The sequence below is a fragment of the Cygnus olor genome, chromosome 2 (assembly GCF_009769625.2).
Source record: "Cygnus olor isolate bCygOlo1 chromosome 2, bCygOlo1.pri.v2, whole genome shotgun sequence".
Lineage (NCBI taxonomy): Eukaryota > Metazoa > Chordata > Aves > Anseriformes > Anatidae > Cygnus > Cygnus olor.
The window spans coordinates 83,600,089-83,618,157 of NC_049170.1; the positions used below are offsets into that span (position 1 = coordinate 83,600,089).

Here is an 18,069-nt window from a genome sequence, read left to right on the forward strand (position 1 = left end):
CAGAATGATAATTCTGTTGGACTGGACAGGAGTTCCTTCTAGCACAGACTCCTAGTATCCAGGGATCTTGCTCTAAAAGCTGTTGCTCTAAGACATTACATCTTCGGGAGGAAACTCAAGTGATGTTCATGCTGAAATCGGGTAAAACACAAATGCAAAGTTACAATATCTAACAATATTTCTCAACATATTTTAGTGTAATAAGCTGTAACACTGAGCATGTCAGCTTCTGTATATCCCACCTTGTTCTCAGTGTTAACAGTTTGTTTCAGTTATCTCCTACATTCCTGAAAAGTGTTGAGCTAATAGATAACACACTGCCCTAAGCAATCACCAAATCTGTTGCTTTTAAGCTTACATCTGCCCTTTAATCTTCATATCCAAATATTTAAATTAAGGTTCTGTGTTTTTGTTTGTTTGTTTGTTTATAGCAGTGGGAGGGAGGGAGGAATTACTTGGTCGAAACTTTTGTCAGTGCATCCTACATTTTATTTGTTGTTAAAATCTGCCTGCTAGAATTCACCATCATTTCATTACTAAATATTCATTTTCTGTCACTGAAATACTTCTACTAGTGTGTTAATTTCTTGTTTTACTATAGGCGATATTAATTTATCTGATTGTTACTTATAAGAGAAAATGTAGATTTTTTTCCATCATAGGAAAATAGATGTAGTAATATATTATGTGCTGCAATGTTCGGGTTAATGTCAACTTTGAAATTTTGAGATCAAACAATTTTCGTCCATTCTGTATACTGTGAGATAATAAATAAATAAATGAATGAATAAAATCTTCAACATCCTTGAGAAAAAGTATTTCACTGGACACAGGACTTTGGAAACTGCTCTTCTTACCACACATTGGTTTTAAAGGTAGTGCATGGAGTAAAATAATTTAGTAAGATTACCTAATGTCTTCTGATCCAGTACACAGAAGGTACCAAATTAAAATTGCAAACTAAAAGGTTCAAAAGAAACAAAACATTGCACCCTAAAACAGGGTATTTAAACAGGAGAATTGTGTCAATGGGATGTTGCAGATACTGAAGTCAGCTGCACAGAATGATGAAGAGGAATACATCAGAACTGAATATAAAAACGTCATCTTTGACTGATCAGTCACGACTATTCTTAAATTCTTACTCTGCTTTCAAATAATTACTTCCATTAATATACATGTGCATTTTTTTAAAACTATTTTTTCTGTCTCAGACTTCTGGTGTGAGAGAGTGATTTCTAATAGCTGCCTTCCTGCTAACAGAGAATGCTGTGGGAGCTATGCATTAATTCCCATCTCACTGTTTTGGAGTGTGTCTGAGAATAGCAAAGAATCTGCAGTTGCAGTGACACTGGAAGTGTTCCTAAAGCTGTGAGACAAGCCTTTAAGATATTTTTAATCTTAATAGGAATTGCTCTACAATAGTTCTGAGTGTCAGCTCCTTAAGCTAGTTCAATCACATATCAGACACAGCTAGATCATGAAGACAGCATACCAAGGTTACTAAGTTCCTCTCTCTGAAGTCTAATTCAAGGTTTTTAGCAGAGCTATAGAAAAAAAGAGGCTACACAGAAACTTGTGACTTTCTCAGCATGGGAGGAATGAGAAATCTGCAACATTTTCAGTATTTCCAATAAGAAGACACAATTCCAGTTCTCAGGATATTCTAGCAAGCATCTGTCAGGGTTTGAGAATACCAGTCATCACAGAACAGTGAGGCATATGGTTCATAAGACAGTGTGTTGATGTGCTGTGAAGAGCATCCTCTTGAGCACAGGAAGTAATGTCTCCCACCCTCACTCAATGCTGTTTTTAATTGCAGTCATGGCTGGGAAGGAAGTGCACTGGCAGATGACCTCTGCTTAGGTGTTTTGTCTGAAGCTCACTGCAGTACCTTGGGACAATGTGTAAATGACAAAGGGTGGAACAATCTTGTAATAAAACCAAAGAAAAAACATGTTCTAACATAGCAGATTGTGTTTGTATTGGTGATAGAAACAATGCAAATTTCACTTGATAACGATTTCATTATACTGAGAACAAAGTTACGAGCTTTAGACATCAGTATAAAACACTGAAAAGAGAAAAGGACACAAGCAAAGGAAATTTTCAGAAAAAGTCAAACTTTGCTGTTATGCTGTCACTTAGTCTGTTGCTATAGCAAAGCTTAGCCAGTAATATGGATATCTAACATCCTTCTAAATGAGTATTAAGCTAGCAAATACTAAATCTCTGATCTAAGTATGCTGTCTTTTAAGAGCTGCAAGCATTCTTTATATGTGTGTTAAGCACATCTTTTCCCTTCAGGCAATCCAACATTATCAGACATTTATAGAACAGCGAAAAGAAAAAAAAAAGAAAAAAAAGAAAAAAAAAAATATTTTCTACCTAGAGGATTTTCCTAGGTGTGTCACAAACTGATATGTAACATCTGCTCTAAAACTGTTAGAGGTTTTCTTGGTTCTTTCATCTAGGGGTACCAGTTACTAACTTTTAAAGTTGTTCAGAGCATAACAATGTCCAGTATTGTAATTAAATATATTAACAGCAAACTTTGATTTTATAATAAACCACAGATATGCGAAAGCGCAACTTAAAAGTAAGCATAGACACATCTTTTTTCACTGTCCACCCTCCAGAGAAACTGTGCAAACTAACTATAGGATTTATTCTATTGCTGGTTTTGGAAATTACTCCAGTTAGAAGATGCTGACTAAGCGTGATAGTGATATATGTATATCTACCTTAAAACAGAAAAGGAAAAGCAAAATATCCTTTGGGTTTCTCCTTTCAAGAAACCGTTGGTTGGATTTATTTATTTATTTATTATTTTTTCTTATAACCTTAGGTCACTTGAAATAACTTGGATTATTCACCCATATCAGAATTGATAATATCTACTCTTTTATCTCTAACCAATCAGAATAAAAATAGGTCCTTTACACATCCTATTGAGTAAGCAAATTAGAAAATTGAACTGATCTTGTTTTAAACACACATAAATCAAGCTTACTTATTCTTGCATCTGCCTGAGATTACCAGATCTATAAAAGCAGTATCTGACCTGTCCAGTACAATACTCCACATTAAGAGAGAAAAAGGCAACAAAGCAGTTTGTGGTACTCAACAACGCAAAAATAAATAAATAAATAAAATAAATAATAATAATAATAAAGAAAAATGAATTTAGAAAATGGTGAGCTGCCAAGAATTTGTTACTCCATAGATAGCTCTGCTGTTTACCTTGTTTGGAGAAACTCTTCCAATAAAATGTTCAACTGTCTATTTATATTTCTGTTGCACTGCCCTCTGTATACCACCTTAGCACAGGTGGATTCCAAATATTTGGCTAATAGATAGAGAAGGATTTAACTACCTGTGACTCTACTTTCCTGGTGGGGCTCTTAAGGGTGTCTGCAGCAGAAGGAAGGAATGCCTACCAGAGGCCTCTCAACTTCCCTTAACAGATACTTGCTCTAGGGAGTCAATTCCTCATTCTTCTGCTTCTATTATTAGTTTCCAATTTCCTGCTGGTCAGTCTCTTGACAGCAGATATAAATTGCTTGTTTTCTAGACATGGACTTATTTCTTTTTCCTTTTGTAGCTTGACAGAGACATATAGCTTTTCCTTAGTTTCCTTAGTTTGTCTTGTGCTGTAATCTCTTCTGTGGTCTTGCATCTCCAGTACTGGTTGCTGCTTGATGTCTTATATCAGGTACTGTCAATGTTACATACTCAATGGTCTGAATCATTATTTCAGGTCACAAATTAGTCAAAGGATTCTGCCTGACTATGTAGTGTCTATCAAGCATGTATTTTATAAAAAAAACTTCATATGTCTGTTGAGGGTGTTATACTCTTTAACCTTACTAGCTACAATTTCAGAACTCTCTCACACTGACAAACCTGATAGCATTTTTAGTTTTATTTAACTTAAAGTTACTATATGCTGAGATTCTCTTTCTCAAGGAGTTCTTTCTCTCCTATATAGGTGTCAGAGCCTTGTTTGAATACTTAGAAGACTCTACTGCAATGTAGTTATTGCAGCTCCTCAGGACTCCTATTTCTTCCCACTGTCTCTCTGGGTTAAGGTAAGAACATTGTTGCCTTTTCTGCCACCTCTCTCACTTGGAATACTAGTGAGTAGTGTTTGGGTTCTCAAATAAAGAGCTTAACTGTATTCATAGTAAAAAACAAATGCTGGACTTCTTCTAAAACCTAAACTCTCATTGCTGACACACTGCTCCTAAGGGCTCAATGGATTTGTGTCCAGCAATTTTATGTGCACTATAAGGGAATATATATATAATCTCCCCATTATTTTAGTAGTATACAATTTATGGCCATCAGTGCCCTCTTAAGACCTGGCCTTCACAATCAGTGGGAAGCTGGCTGAAAAATAGTTTCTTTATGCATAAACACCAAGGCAAAAAATAATGTTTGCTGCACTGAAGCAAGGGTTTTATTTCTGCTACATGTAACCTGACTGTGCCTAAATCTTCCAGAAATCTGAAGACAGCTGGATGTTTGTATCTGTGCCCCCAACTATGACAGCACATAGCCTACCCAGTGGAAGGTGGTTAAGACAAAGTTTGATTTTTTTTTTCCCATGGTAAACAGATCAGTACAATATAGTGCATAAATGCTGAACTGAAAAACACGTTAATAATCTCATTTTATATGTCATGGAAAACAGTGTTGCTTGCATTTTGTACAGTTACTTAGCAGCAGAAGCATTCAATAATTTCTGTCTTCTCATAGCAAAGTCTGAAGCTCAGTTGTTTTGGAAACTGATCTAGTTTGACCCCCTTTCTGTGTATTTTCTGTTTCTCTGTGTTCATATCTTGGGCTTGTCTCAAGTGAGTTTAGGGTGCCTTTACAGTCAGTCTTACATCTCCTTGACAGAGTGGATTTGCTTTATGAGCACTTAAAAATATTTTGCTGCCCCTTTTTCACAGTTTGGTTGTTTTGTAGAACTGCTTATGCAGAGATGCTGCTTCTGTCAGATGAAATATACAATCACATTACCTCATCTAACAGAAACAGTAAGCATCACGGATTTCCTGAGAAGAAACATCAATATGCAGCATATAAAGTTTCACATTTCCCAACACTACTAATTACATTATCACCTTAACATTGGCTTCTAATAATAGCTATTACTATAATGTGTTACTGCTGTTTATCTTCTTTAGAGAGAATTCATCTGACAGACTGCACAGCTCTTTTATCTCAGTCGTTGCCTTGAACTGACTCAGAGCCTATTCCAGATGAACCAGTGCCAATAATCCAACCTACTTCAACTGTGGGAAGGTTAGAACCTCACTGAAAGAAAAAAATGTCTTCCTTGGTAAGGTTCCAAATGTCAGTTATTATATGTATATAGTACAATAGCAGTTGATATTCTTGTTTTTAAAGTGTTCATGGTTTTATTTATTTAATATTATTTTGAGTTCAAAATTAGATATGACATGTGACCTGACTAAAGAGATAGGTAGGGCAACTGTCAGGAAAAGTGATAGTTACCGCACCAAAAAGATTCTATGTTGTAGTTACTCTTAGTCATCTATTCAGATCCTTTTTCAAATCGTAGCTAATATATATCTTGTTTGTTTCTGAGAAGGAAAGGATATAATACCTAAAGAGGAGGCAGCAATATATGGTAGATGAAAAACAGAAACAATTCTGTGGATGAATATGAAAGAAAGCAAATTCATTCTCCTCACAAAGGTACGTTATATATATGAATATGCAAAACATAGAAAGTATCAGAAGAAAAGATGCTGGATTTGGGAAATGACCAAGGAAGAAGCATACCCAGCAAGTGTACCACAGTGTTCCTGGGAGTCTTTGAAGAGACTGAAAGTCCATGAACTATGTACATACAGTGATTCATAGCAAGTGACATGGGTGTTTGACAAACAGCCTGAACAGCCTATGTGTAAAAGTCTGTGTGAGATCCCAAAATATTATCAAGTAGGAATAAATAGAAAATGATAGGTGCTGAACACATTGAGGAAGGACATCAACTAAGACCAACCAGTGCAGTAACATTTGCAAAAATGTCAGTTTCACTGTTAAATTACTTGGAAAAGCAAAGAACTGAATCTGTAGCAAATAACTTTATCTGCGTATAGCCAGAAACAACTGCAAATTTATGAGGAGAAGACACTGGATGTGTCAAGGGCAGAGGTGTGGGAGGTGGGGCAGGGATTTCACTGGAATCTGACATAAAGCATCAAAAGTATGGCAGCAAATAAAGTTCTGCATGGGTGGAATGGAGAGAAGGAAAATGTAAATTAAATTTTGGGGTCTTGCTGAAGGAATATGGCAAGCACTACTTAAGTAGGACTGAAGCAGCAGGAAAATCACTGGAGCACAAAACTGTGAAAGCCCAAAGAAGCAATGGATAAGGAGTAAATCATTTAGTGTTTGAAAACACTTCAGTGATCAAAGTGGAAGGAGAGCAGAGAGAACATCTTTGGGTATAGCTAGCCCCAGCTTTTTAATGAACTCTTATTAGTGAACAGACTACTTATTTTCCCTGACATTACAGAGAACGAGAGTGCAGAATATGAACTGAGAGCTTGGATGACAACTGTCAAGTGTACACAAACCAGGACTGTAATAAAGATGCTGAATCCAGTTAGCAGTCAATCATGTTTGGAAAGCCCTTAAACTTTGAAGTTCTGCACTAGATGCAGAACAAAATAATATAGTTTCTCATGCAGCTGTTCACTCACTGTTTCTTTCCTTGAGTACCAACAGAGCTGACACCAAACTGCTGAATGTCTCTGAATGATCACTTCATATCACAGTTTGTTCTTCTTCACTCAATACAGATCTTGTTAAATTACCAGTTGTCTCCTGGTAACTTCTTTGTGTTTAGCAAAAAATAGTTATTATGTTCTAATTCATTACCGTTTGCAAAATATGTAATGCTATTATGTACAAATTTACAAAATGTAAAAGTCTGCAGTATGAATGTTTTATAAATCTTCCAAAATAGGTATCTGTCATGACAAAAAGATCATTGTCTTTCAGTGTAACAATAATTCTAAAGCTCAGCTGCCGTCAGTTTCTCCTATTTGCCATCACTGCATAATGACAGTTTCACATCCTGCGGTACATCATGTGAATTGTCTTTACAAAATTTATATAGACTGTATTGATTTAGACATGGCCATCTATAAGCATAATGCATAAAAAGATTAGAAATGTAATAACATTTCAGCTGCACTCTTGAAAAGGAGAGACCGAAGCTACCACTTTGTAATACATAAGCCTATTGCCTTAGCAATTCCTGTAGCTTCTCCATACAAAAAGAACTCATCCATTAGTTATGCCATAGATTAAGTTGTATATCAAGTTTGTCTACAGCATGTAATACTGCTCTATCTACAATACATATAGATACGTATGTATCTTATAATACATACTACAAATATTTAGGCTACAGAAAGATTTCTGGGAGGTTATTAGAATTTGTTAGTCTTGTTGGAAAACAAACAAGCTGAAACAATATCTTGAAATCAATTAAATATGTTATCTTTTTTTCCTACAACCAGTTTGTTAATACTGTAGTTTAAATGTCCTTATCTAATAGTTAAGAGTAGCATAACTCTACAAAAAATACTATGTTTCAAATGAGTGAATCAGTAGGATAGAATATATATGCCCTCTTTTCTACCCAACTTTCAGCAAAGTTATAAATTAAATACAGATGGAGGGACTAACATTTAGGGTAAACAAGGTTCAATTTATCAAAACAGCCAATAAGATCATCATATTTAAGTTTATCAACCCATTTGGGAAATAAGCAGGAGTTTTTTTAAGTGTTTTTGTTTTTAGAATCTTGTCTTTTTTTTTTTTTTTCTTTCGTCTTTTTTTTTTTCTTTTTCTAGAACTAAATCTTGCAGTCAATGGTTTTTGGTTTAGAAAGAAATAAAAGATGTTAGACACACTTGGAGTTTTATAATAAGATAATTTTAGGTGCATAAACAAAATAATGAAGGTAAAACCCTTGAAATAATTTATTTTAAAAAATTGCACCATTACAATGAAAATTTCTTGTGGAGGAGGAGGGATTTAGATGATGGGTTTTCATAGGACTGGAAAGGAAGAGTTATGTCATTTGACCTGGCAGAACATGAAGCTGCTTAAATTACCAAAAGAGATAAACTGAGTATTTGAAGATTTTTATATGACCCTTAGTACTTATTTCTATGTAAATGTTCTTTGTAATGAGTGTTTTCTGTTATTCAAGTTTACTCTATTCCAGCCATACACCATAGTCTACTATATTCCAACAATTTGCATGAAGACTACCTAAATTTTCTAAGGCTTGCAGTTAGAGCTCTAAAGATTCAGTATTGTTCCAGGTAGTATAATAAGGGTAGAAATAGATTCTGGAGATAGTAACTTCAGTTTTCTCTTACACTACATTTTTATTAATTTGTTTATTTTTAATGTATCATAGATGAGTACTGTCTGCTCTAAGGGGAGAGGATACAGGAAGGAGCAAACAGGGCAGAGTGTAAAGAAAACCCTATTTTAGGAGAGCTCCCATATATTTCATGAAGGCATAGCCAAATGCAGGCTTACAGACTCACCTTCTGTCTTGTACTCTCTGTAACTTCTCTTCTTCCTTGGTTATTAGCAAGTTTGAAATGTGGGATGGAGGAGCAGCTTCCTGCAGAATAGGTCAGGGGTATGTCAAAGACTCTTTTATTGCTAAGAAGTTGCAGGATGTGATTTCTGTGGAACAATTGCTGGAGGTGACTTACTGAGACTAAAAGTATGTCCACACCTTAAAAGAAGGTATGGTGTTGAGGAAATTTCCAGGGTGAGATGCAGCAGATATGCATGGAATCTGTTCCACAATGGTCCCCTTGGCAACGTAACCTGCAACCTTAGTTATTGGCAACACCAGGTGAGCTTTGGTGTGCTGACTCTAAGAGAAATAACAGAGAGGGTGAAGCAAGATGGAGACACCGTGGCCAGGCTCTGTGAAATCACTGCAGGGAATGGGAACGTGATGATACTGTGGAAATAACAAACTGCATAGCCAGTCCTGAAGTGAACTGATAAACTGCACAGCTAGCCCTGAGACAGCAGTTTTCCACTTTTTTGTCAAAATCATGTCCTCTGGGTGAACTTTTCTCACTATAATCTCATTATAATGCCAAAACACACATCCATTCCAGACTACCTACCTTCAAGGTGCAACCACCCCTCACTGAGCATGTGCTCTGAATTTCTCTAAGTCTATACCTTTAAGTCAAAGGGAGAAAATTTTATACCAATAATAACAAAGGTATATATAACTAGAGTTACTCAATCTCCACCTAAAAGTAAGAAACTAGTATTAAAATGGCCCAAGAGAGGAAAAATGTTAGGGAATATATCATTGCAGACATGTCAGGAAGACATTGCTGACTTTTGGGATCAGTCAACGAGATGAACCTCTCTTAACTCTGCTATGGACACCTATTGGGTGAGATTTGAACCTTTGGTTATAATAAGTGCTTCCCAGGGAAACCTAACAATCTCTATAGAGTTGTTTCAAAAATTAACTTATTTGCAGTTGGTTGTGTTAGTCATATTCTTGGTATTTGCTCTTGGTGTGTGCTTTGCAGACAGTGTATTTATCACCAGCAATCCAAAAGAATCTGTACTCCTGTTGCTTCAATAAACTGCACCAGTTATTAATATACGAGACTGAGGTGCATTGCACTATTCATGCATCCGTGATTGTGGTAATTCAAGATATTGAGTGCAACCAGACTTACACTGATGAATTGGGCATCACTCATTATCTAAGCCCAGCCACACCAGCTCCTCTGATATCTGAGGACAAACTGGAGCTCATGGAGGTTTAGCACCTGCCAAACTTCTTTACCCTTTAATGCAACAATTGCCTGTGTTGAAAAGCCTGATCAGCTTCAGCCCATTTCATCTCTGAAGTGCTGAAGTGCTTGAAAGCACCCTTATGTTTCTTACCCTAAATGTACAGTTTACAATCTGTGTGATCAAATGGCATATCACTGAGTAGTAATGATATACTTGTTGAGCCATAGTCAATGCAACTACCACTAAACTGCACAACAGCAACTGAAATCTGTATATAGGATATACTCTGTTCACAAGTCGTACTACACCATTGCAACAGAACTCTCTTGGCTAATGGTCACCTAAGTGAAATGACTGGGAAGATCTCACATTAACTCCCATTTGACAAATGTCTTAATCACAAAATGCAATAAAAATTGTCACTTATTCCTGAGCCGCCTATTCTTGGAGACTAGTGGCCTTGTCACATCAAGGTTAAATTACATAGATAAGTAGCAATATAATTAATGGTGACTAACAGGCATCCACCATAATTATCATACCACTCGTGGTCCCACAGTTTCTGATTATGACAGTGCAGTATTTTTTCATAGCATTAAAATTAAATTGTATTGTGTATAAACTTATGCCAAATGCATCAGTGTTGTCTGATATATGGGGATACTTCTCAGAGTATTCTCTCCCATTTACTCCAGATATTAATTCTAAATTTGTTAAATGTCTGAGAAACCAGTTGAAAAACTGGTGTAAAAAAAAGAGGAAAAAATGAAAGTAAAGTAAACCATTCACCATAAATTCCAATGAAAGATAGTTTTGCAAGCTGTCTTGAAATTAGTGTAGGACTTAACAGTTGTGCATAATCTGGATTTTCATTTATATGATATAATTTCATAGGATTTTAATTTTCTTGTTGATGAACCTGAATTATTTGAATCTTTGTATTTGTTTATGTAAATACACTTAGAAACACTAAAGTCATAAAGTTGCTGCTTCTCTAGTAGCCATATATTATTGCTAGCTATCAATCTCTGGAGACTGATAATGTATGTCGCCTTATGCCTAAGATTGTTACATTTTCATGATAGGAACAAATACACATCTAACATATGGTATGCATATCAATGCAATTTTTTTGTCGTAAAGACAAGGAAAACTGTGGTAGTTTTAAAAGCAAAAGTGAGGATATTTTTCAATAGCTCGGTATTGTATACTTTGAATCTATCTTGTACATCAACAATATGACTAACAAACCAAAATCACTAGAAATTATTCTGTTTCTGATAAAACCGTTAAATAATTCTCAGCCAAACAAAAGGCCCTATGCAGTTTCAGGTGACGTGACTCCACCAACATAATACACATGTATCTAACAGAAATAGATATTCCTGTTAAGGTTAAGGTAGATTACATATTAAGTAACTGCAGATGCTGTTTGCTCTTTCTTTCAAGATGCTGTTTGATCTTTCTTTTTAACAGATAGCTATTAAAAAACAAACAAACAAACACACTTCTTTTCACTTAAATAGTCTTTTATACATGGACTCACAATTTGAAAAATAAGTATTTAGGCCTGCAAGTACTCCTGTAATTTGCATACATTTGGAAAAAGAGGGCTTTATTTATGGTTACTCACAATTCAGTAAATTTCTATCACAGTTTCAGTAAATTTAAAGAGATTTTGCAGAAATTTTTGAATATGAACTATGAACTGAGACAAACGAGAAAAAAAAACAACAAAAACAAAAAAGAGAAAAAAAACAGAAAACACCACCACCAAGAAGGAAATAGCTCTATGTGGAGTAGAGCTCCTTCACAAAGGGAAGGAAATCACAGAACATCTCTATTAACAATGGGAGTACATTGATTGTGATATAAAATTCAAACGTACAACTAAGAAAACACTGTCAGCTTTTTAGACGCAGGTGCAAATGTTGCCTTATTCCTTCCTTCCTTCTTATTTTTGCTATCCCTTTCAGAAAGAAATTCCAGAGGACGGATTTATGAGAGCAGGAATATGGCAATAAAAATCATTTCTAATACGACTTACTTTTTTTTTTTCCTTTTCCTTTTTCTTTCTCCTTTTTTTCTCCACTTTTTTCTTTTTTTCTTTCTTTTTTCTTTTTTCTTTTTTATTCTTTCTTTTTTCTTTTTTCCTTTTTCATTTTTTTTTCCCTTAATAAAAGATCATCCTTCCATTGAGCAATAGTAAACTGCTGGATCTTAACAGGACAGCTTCCTCATGAGAAAAATTTCTCATTTAAAGTATCAGATTATTTTCTTTCACTTGCAATTATTCTGAGAGTGATAGTCAAGCAAATAAAAATTCATTCCCTCCTTCTTTTTTTTCCTTACTGTTGTGGTTTAACCCGGCTGGCAGCTAAACACCACACAGCCGTTCGCTCACCCTCCCCCCTCCCTCTCTGGGATGGGGGAGAGAAACAGGAAAGTGAAGCCTGTGAGTTGAGATAAAGACAGTTTATTAAGACAGGAAAATAATAATAGCAATAATAATAATAATAATGATAATACTATTACTAATAATAGTGTGTACGAAACAAGTGATGCACAATGCAATTGCTCACCACCCACTGACCGATGCCCAGCCTATCCCCGAGCAGACAGCCCCCCCACCCCAGCCAGCCACCCTTATATATTGTTTAGCATGACGTCAGATGGTATGGAATACCCCTTTGGCCAGTTTGGGTCAGCTGTCCTAGGTCTGTCCCCTCCCAGCCCCTGCTGCACCTGTAGCCTGCTCGCTAGCAGGACAGAGCGAGAAGCTGAAAAGTCCTTGGCTTGGTGTAAGCACTGCTCTGCAACAATTAAAACATCAGTATGTCATCAGCACTCTTCTCATCCTAATCCAAAACATAGCACCCTACCAGCTACTAGGAGGAAAATTAACTCTATCCTAACTGAAACCAGGACACTTGAACATTGGTGCAGATGTCCCCAAATGAAGAAACAAAGTTAAATCTGCAGTTAAATATAGTTAATGGTCAGTCACAAGTCATGTTCCTCAGGGATCAGTATTGGGGCCGGTTTTATTTAACATTTTTATCAGTTATCTTGATGAGGGAACTGAGTGCACCCTAAGATTTCAGAAAACACTAGGTTGGGCTGGAATATTGAACTGCTTGAGGGTAGGAAAGCTCTACAGAAGGATCTGGATAGGTTAGATTGTTGGCCATGTCCAATTGTATGGCATTCAACAAGGCTAAATGCCAGGTGCTATACATGGGTAACAACAACCCAATGCAGTGATATGGGCTTGGGGAAGAGTGGCTGGAAATTTGCCCAGCAGAAAAGGACTTGGGGGTGCTGGTTGACAGCTGGTTGAACATGAACCAGCAGTGTGCCCAGGTGGCCAATATTGTGGTTTAACCTGGCAGGCAATTAAACACCAAACAGCCATTTTTTCATTCTCCCTCTCCCACAGTGAGTTGGGAGAGAGAATAAGAAAAAAAAAGGTATAAATTGTGGGTTGAGATAAAGACAGTTTAATAGGACACAAAAGGAGGGGATAATAATAATAATGATAATAATAATGATGATGATGATGATGATGATGATGATGATAATAATAATAGTAATAATAATAATATTATACAGAGTGAGTGACGAACAATGTAATTGCTCACAGACTGATGCCTAGCCAGACCATGAGCAGCAGCTGCCTGCCCCATCCCAGCCAACTCCCCCTATTTTTATTGTTCAGCATGACACCATATGTTATGGAACATCCCTTTGGCCAGTCTGGGTCAGCTGTTCTGGTTTTGTTCCCTCCCAGCTCCTTTTGCACCCCAAGCACCTCACTGGCAGGGTAGCACAAGAAGTTAAAAAGTCCTTGGTGCTGAGTAAGCACTGCTCTGCAACAACTAAAACACCAGTGTGTTATCAGCCTTGTTCTCATCCTAAATCCAAAACACAGCACGATACCAGCTACTAGGAAGGCAATTAACTCTATCCCAGCTGAAACAAGGACAGCCAGGAAGATCAATGTCATCCTGGCCTGCATCAGAAATAGTGTGGCCAGCAGGACTAGGGAAGTGATTGTCCCCTTGTACACAATACTGGTGAGACTCCACCTTGAATATTGTGTACAGTTTTGGGCCCCTCATTACAAGAAAGATATTGGGTTGCTGGAACATGTTCAGAGAATAGCAATGAGGCTGGTGAGGGATCTAGAAAACAGCATTTATTGGGAGCAGCTGAGGGAACTGGGGTGCTTAATCTGGAGAAAAAGAGGATTTTGGGAAACCTCATTGCTCTCTACTACAACTGGAAAGGAGGAGAGCAGGTTTATTTTAGTTGTCAGGAAGAATAACTTCACAGAAATAGTGGTTAGGCATTGGAACAGGCTGCACAGGGAAGTGGTAGAGTCACCATCCCTGGAGGTATTTAAGAGATTTGTGGATTCACTTAGGGACAAGGTTTAGTGGTGAACTTGGTAGTGTTAGTTGACATTCTTGAAGGTGTTTTCCAACTTAACAAATTATTCGATTCTATGATTCTATGAAAAGTCGTCTCAGAAAAGGAACCTAGTTAAAGGAGAAAAACAAATGCTTCTGAACATTTTTCTTTTCCTTTTTAAAACTTTTCTTTCTCTCTAGGGAATTCAGTCCTTCTGCACTTAAGTTATATATTTCCTAACTATATGAGTCTCTGTGTACAATAAAAATTACCCTAACAAAAATGATCCACAGTTACATAACTTTTGGTGCTATGTGGAGAAATAAAGTCTTTGGGAAACTGACTATACAGGTTTTAAATAACGCAGTTCAGAAATTTTGTGGGTGGGGGGTTGTTTGTTTTGCTTGTTTGTTTATTTGTTTTGATCCTAAATACTGGGGACATTAAACCACATCTGCATAAGATTCTAAAATGCTTGTAGGCCAAGTCCAGAATAACTGTTGAAACAGACTACTCACAGAGAAGGATGAGCACATGGTCACATGGTATTACAACCTGAAAAAAAAAAAATCTTCTGCTACTATTTGAAATTTACTTCAGCAAATTTATGCATTCTCTTTCATTCAAAAGCACTCTTGTAGCTATCTTGACTGTGCAACAAAAGGCTGTTTAACAGAGCAACACAATAAAGTGCAACATGCAACACTGATAAATTCTTATTTATTTTAAGTGATTCGAGTGAATGTGGTAAACCAAATATTCCAAATATATGACAACAAAGAGTGAATGCTCTGAAAACCTATACACTTCCAGAACAGTCTTGATATCTTGTAAGAACCAGATAATTAATAATAGATCTTCTCGACACTATTTTGTCTGTTACATTTATGTAGATTCAAGATACAGCTACATTTGTTTTTGGAGTTTTCCTAGTATTGATTTTCCTTCCAAAGGGCCTGGATTTTTTTTTTTTTTTAGGTAAAACATACTTTCAAATTTTTTTTTTTCTATCAAATTGTTTTTTTTCTTTTTTTCTTTTTTTTTTTCTGCTTGGATTTGATGTGTGTTGTTTGTTTTTTGTTTGTCTGTTTTTAATATATATATATTTTACTTAAAACATGTCTTCATTTTTATTACTAAATGCAATCTGCTAAGTAGTGGAAGAGGATGTTCTTTTTCTGAATCAGAGACTGGATATCCTGAGGATATTCTTGTTTGAAGACTGAGCAGTATATAAGGAGATAAAAGACAAAACGTTGTAACCTTCTCTTTTCCAGACCTGTAGACACTCTTGCCATGAATCTCCAGCCATACAATTCTCTTCCTACCAATAGTCAGACTGACCTTTGGTTGCTCAAAGGCTGTGTTTGTGATGGCACTATTGGGAATGTAGTGCTTTAGCTAAATAAATGTGTAGACTTTTGAGTTGAATTTCCCCCCCCCCCTTCTTTCTACTAAAATACAGTGTGTAGATTAGGGTAAGTCTGAAGAAACTTGAAGAATGACTGGACCTTAATAGAATCTTGACTGAAACACTCCTGATCTCATGAACTTTTTCTTTAAAGTTATTGTTCAGAGGAGTTGTGTGAATCTTGAATTTTGAACTCTGTTGGTGGTAGAAAGAGCTGTTTTAAGTTTTCTGTGAATGTCTGATGCTCTAAACAGATAACATAAGTCCTGTTAGTTCTTGATAGTGTTTCTGTTACAGAACATTTTGTAATATTCAGTTTAATAATGGTTCTTTGCCCTAGACCTTTAATAGGAGTCTTTGGCAAGAGTGACTTTTCTGTATTCCACCTGTGTTACACTGGTGTGAGATGTCAGGGGGAGCTAGACCACAATGCTGAGAAAAATGATATGTACTTAAGAAGTCACAGCTCATGACTTTTTTGTTTGTTGTCTACATGCAGAAGAAGAGATTTTAAAACATCCAGATTTTATGTTCAATTTTAATTTCAAGGCCTCTTTTTACTTTTTTAGTGACTTCAAGTAATGGTAGAAATAACATTAATGTAAAGAACAATAGGGTGGACTTGTTTTGCTGCATAATAATGAAGAAGGAATGTTTATTACAGAAATCCTATGAATACCTGACTGGTTGTTATGTTGGTCTATAGTCTGTGACCATACCTATCAAATACAAGATTTTGTTTACTGTATGTGTTATTAAAACCCTAAATTAGCAAGGAGTTTAATAACTATTTCTTTATGAAGTATGCACATATAAAAATTAGTTATGTGCCACACTCAAAGATTGGCTTCACATGAAAGCACAAGGAAATAATCAAGTTTCTGATTCTGATATTGCTTTTTATTTTTTAAAGTTCTTAGTGGAAGTCAGACTTTTAAAAGACTTTTGCCTGTTTAAATGATTGTGTTTGACTTGCTAGCCACCAGAATTTTTGAAAGAAAAATATTTACTCTGTTTCAGGTGTAGTGCTCTGTTAACAATTTCTCATAATACCTTGAATTTGCTTTGAAGACTCCTATGCTTTTATTCATTCCCTAACTTCCGAAAATTTATGTTTCCTATGTTAGTGAGTGTCCACTGTATATCTATAAAAGGTATTTTTTCATTTAAAAAGAATTTCTAAATTATTTTCACTTATTGTGTAATTTGTTTAATATTTTCAAGAGTCAAAATGATGATGCATAGTGTTTTTATTCCACTTAAATTATTATTATTATTATTATTATTATTATTATTATTATTATTATTATGCTTCACTCACATGACATTTTGGTGCTAGTTACTGTCCTAGAGAAGGGTCCTCAAGCCTTGTCATTTCATCTCAGTACTTACAGCTTCATCTGAGTTTCTGTTATGTTTTCCCAATCCCAGATTAAAGTCTTTGAGAGACCTTTGCTTTGCTATACAGTTTAACAGGAGTCAACTCAGTACAATGTTGAAAGACTTTTAAATAACTTTCTGTAGTCAGCAGTTGTTCTTGTTTTGTAGAGGGTGTAATTTGGTCCAACAGACGGACATTTGTGGTATCTTGCACTTGTGTCTTTTGAGATCTTGATTTATCACAATAACTCACTGGAAACCCTACAGTTAAACAGGCGTAACACCATAGTGACATAGTGATTAATTAGGTTTTTATTGTAGTTGTGCAGTGCAGTCCAGACAACTCCAGAGATTATAGGGTATATTGTTCTCAGAATTTAGAAATCAATTTAAAGTCTTGTCCTGTGTGCTTTAAAGTTCTTAATTTGACCAATTGTTTAGGAGTATTGATGTTTTGCTGAGGTCACAAAATAATTCAGTCACAATTAACAGTTTAATCAACTTTTGTTGTTGTTGTTATTGTTGTTTAATTGGTTTGGGTAACTAAATACAGATTTCTCTAGGATGCTGCCACAACAGTGGTGATGGGCAGCTGTGTGCAGCCAGTACATCCAGAATGCTCACCCAGAATAAAGAGGGGGGAAGAGAGAGAGAGAGAATGAGCTATGTTACTGCTGCCTACTTGTCAGTTTTTAATTCTAACAAAGACAGAGGAGTACAAACTTCCTATAAGCACTGAAAGACAGATATGTTAATCCTGCACAAAGTATTTAGTGCCAGCTTGAATCTACACTTAGTGGCTTGCACTTACATCTATACAGCAGGCTATAATTACAAAGTCTCTCAGTGCTATGCTGCTGCTGCTGTAATTCATCTGTTTTCTTGGCAAAGGATAAACAGTACAGATTGCTTTGGAATCCCAGGCAGCATCACTGATGATCTGATAACAGTATTAAGAAACTATGGTGAGTGTAATTCATGCCAGTAATAGTGAAATTAATATTAAAAATGGA

General features: G+C 35.9%; 1 long non-coding RNA gene across 1 annotated transcript in view; it reads left to right on the forward strand.

Annotated features, from left to right (window-relative positions):
• The first annotated feature begins 3,997 nt into the window (after positions 1 to 3,997).
• The window catches only part of LOC121066375, a 30,178-nt gene continuing 16,106 nt past the window's right edge, over positions 3,998 to 18,069 (forward strand). The window contains exons 1-2 of the long non-coding RNA XR_005817721.1: positions 3,998 to 4,091; positions 5,196 to 5,350. This is a non-coding gene — a long non-coding RNA (uncharacterized LOC121066375). The remainder of the gene's footprint in view (positions 4,092 to 5,195; positions 5,351 to 18,069) is intronic.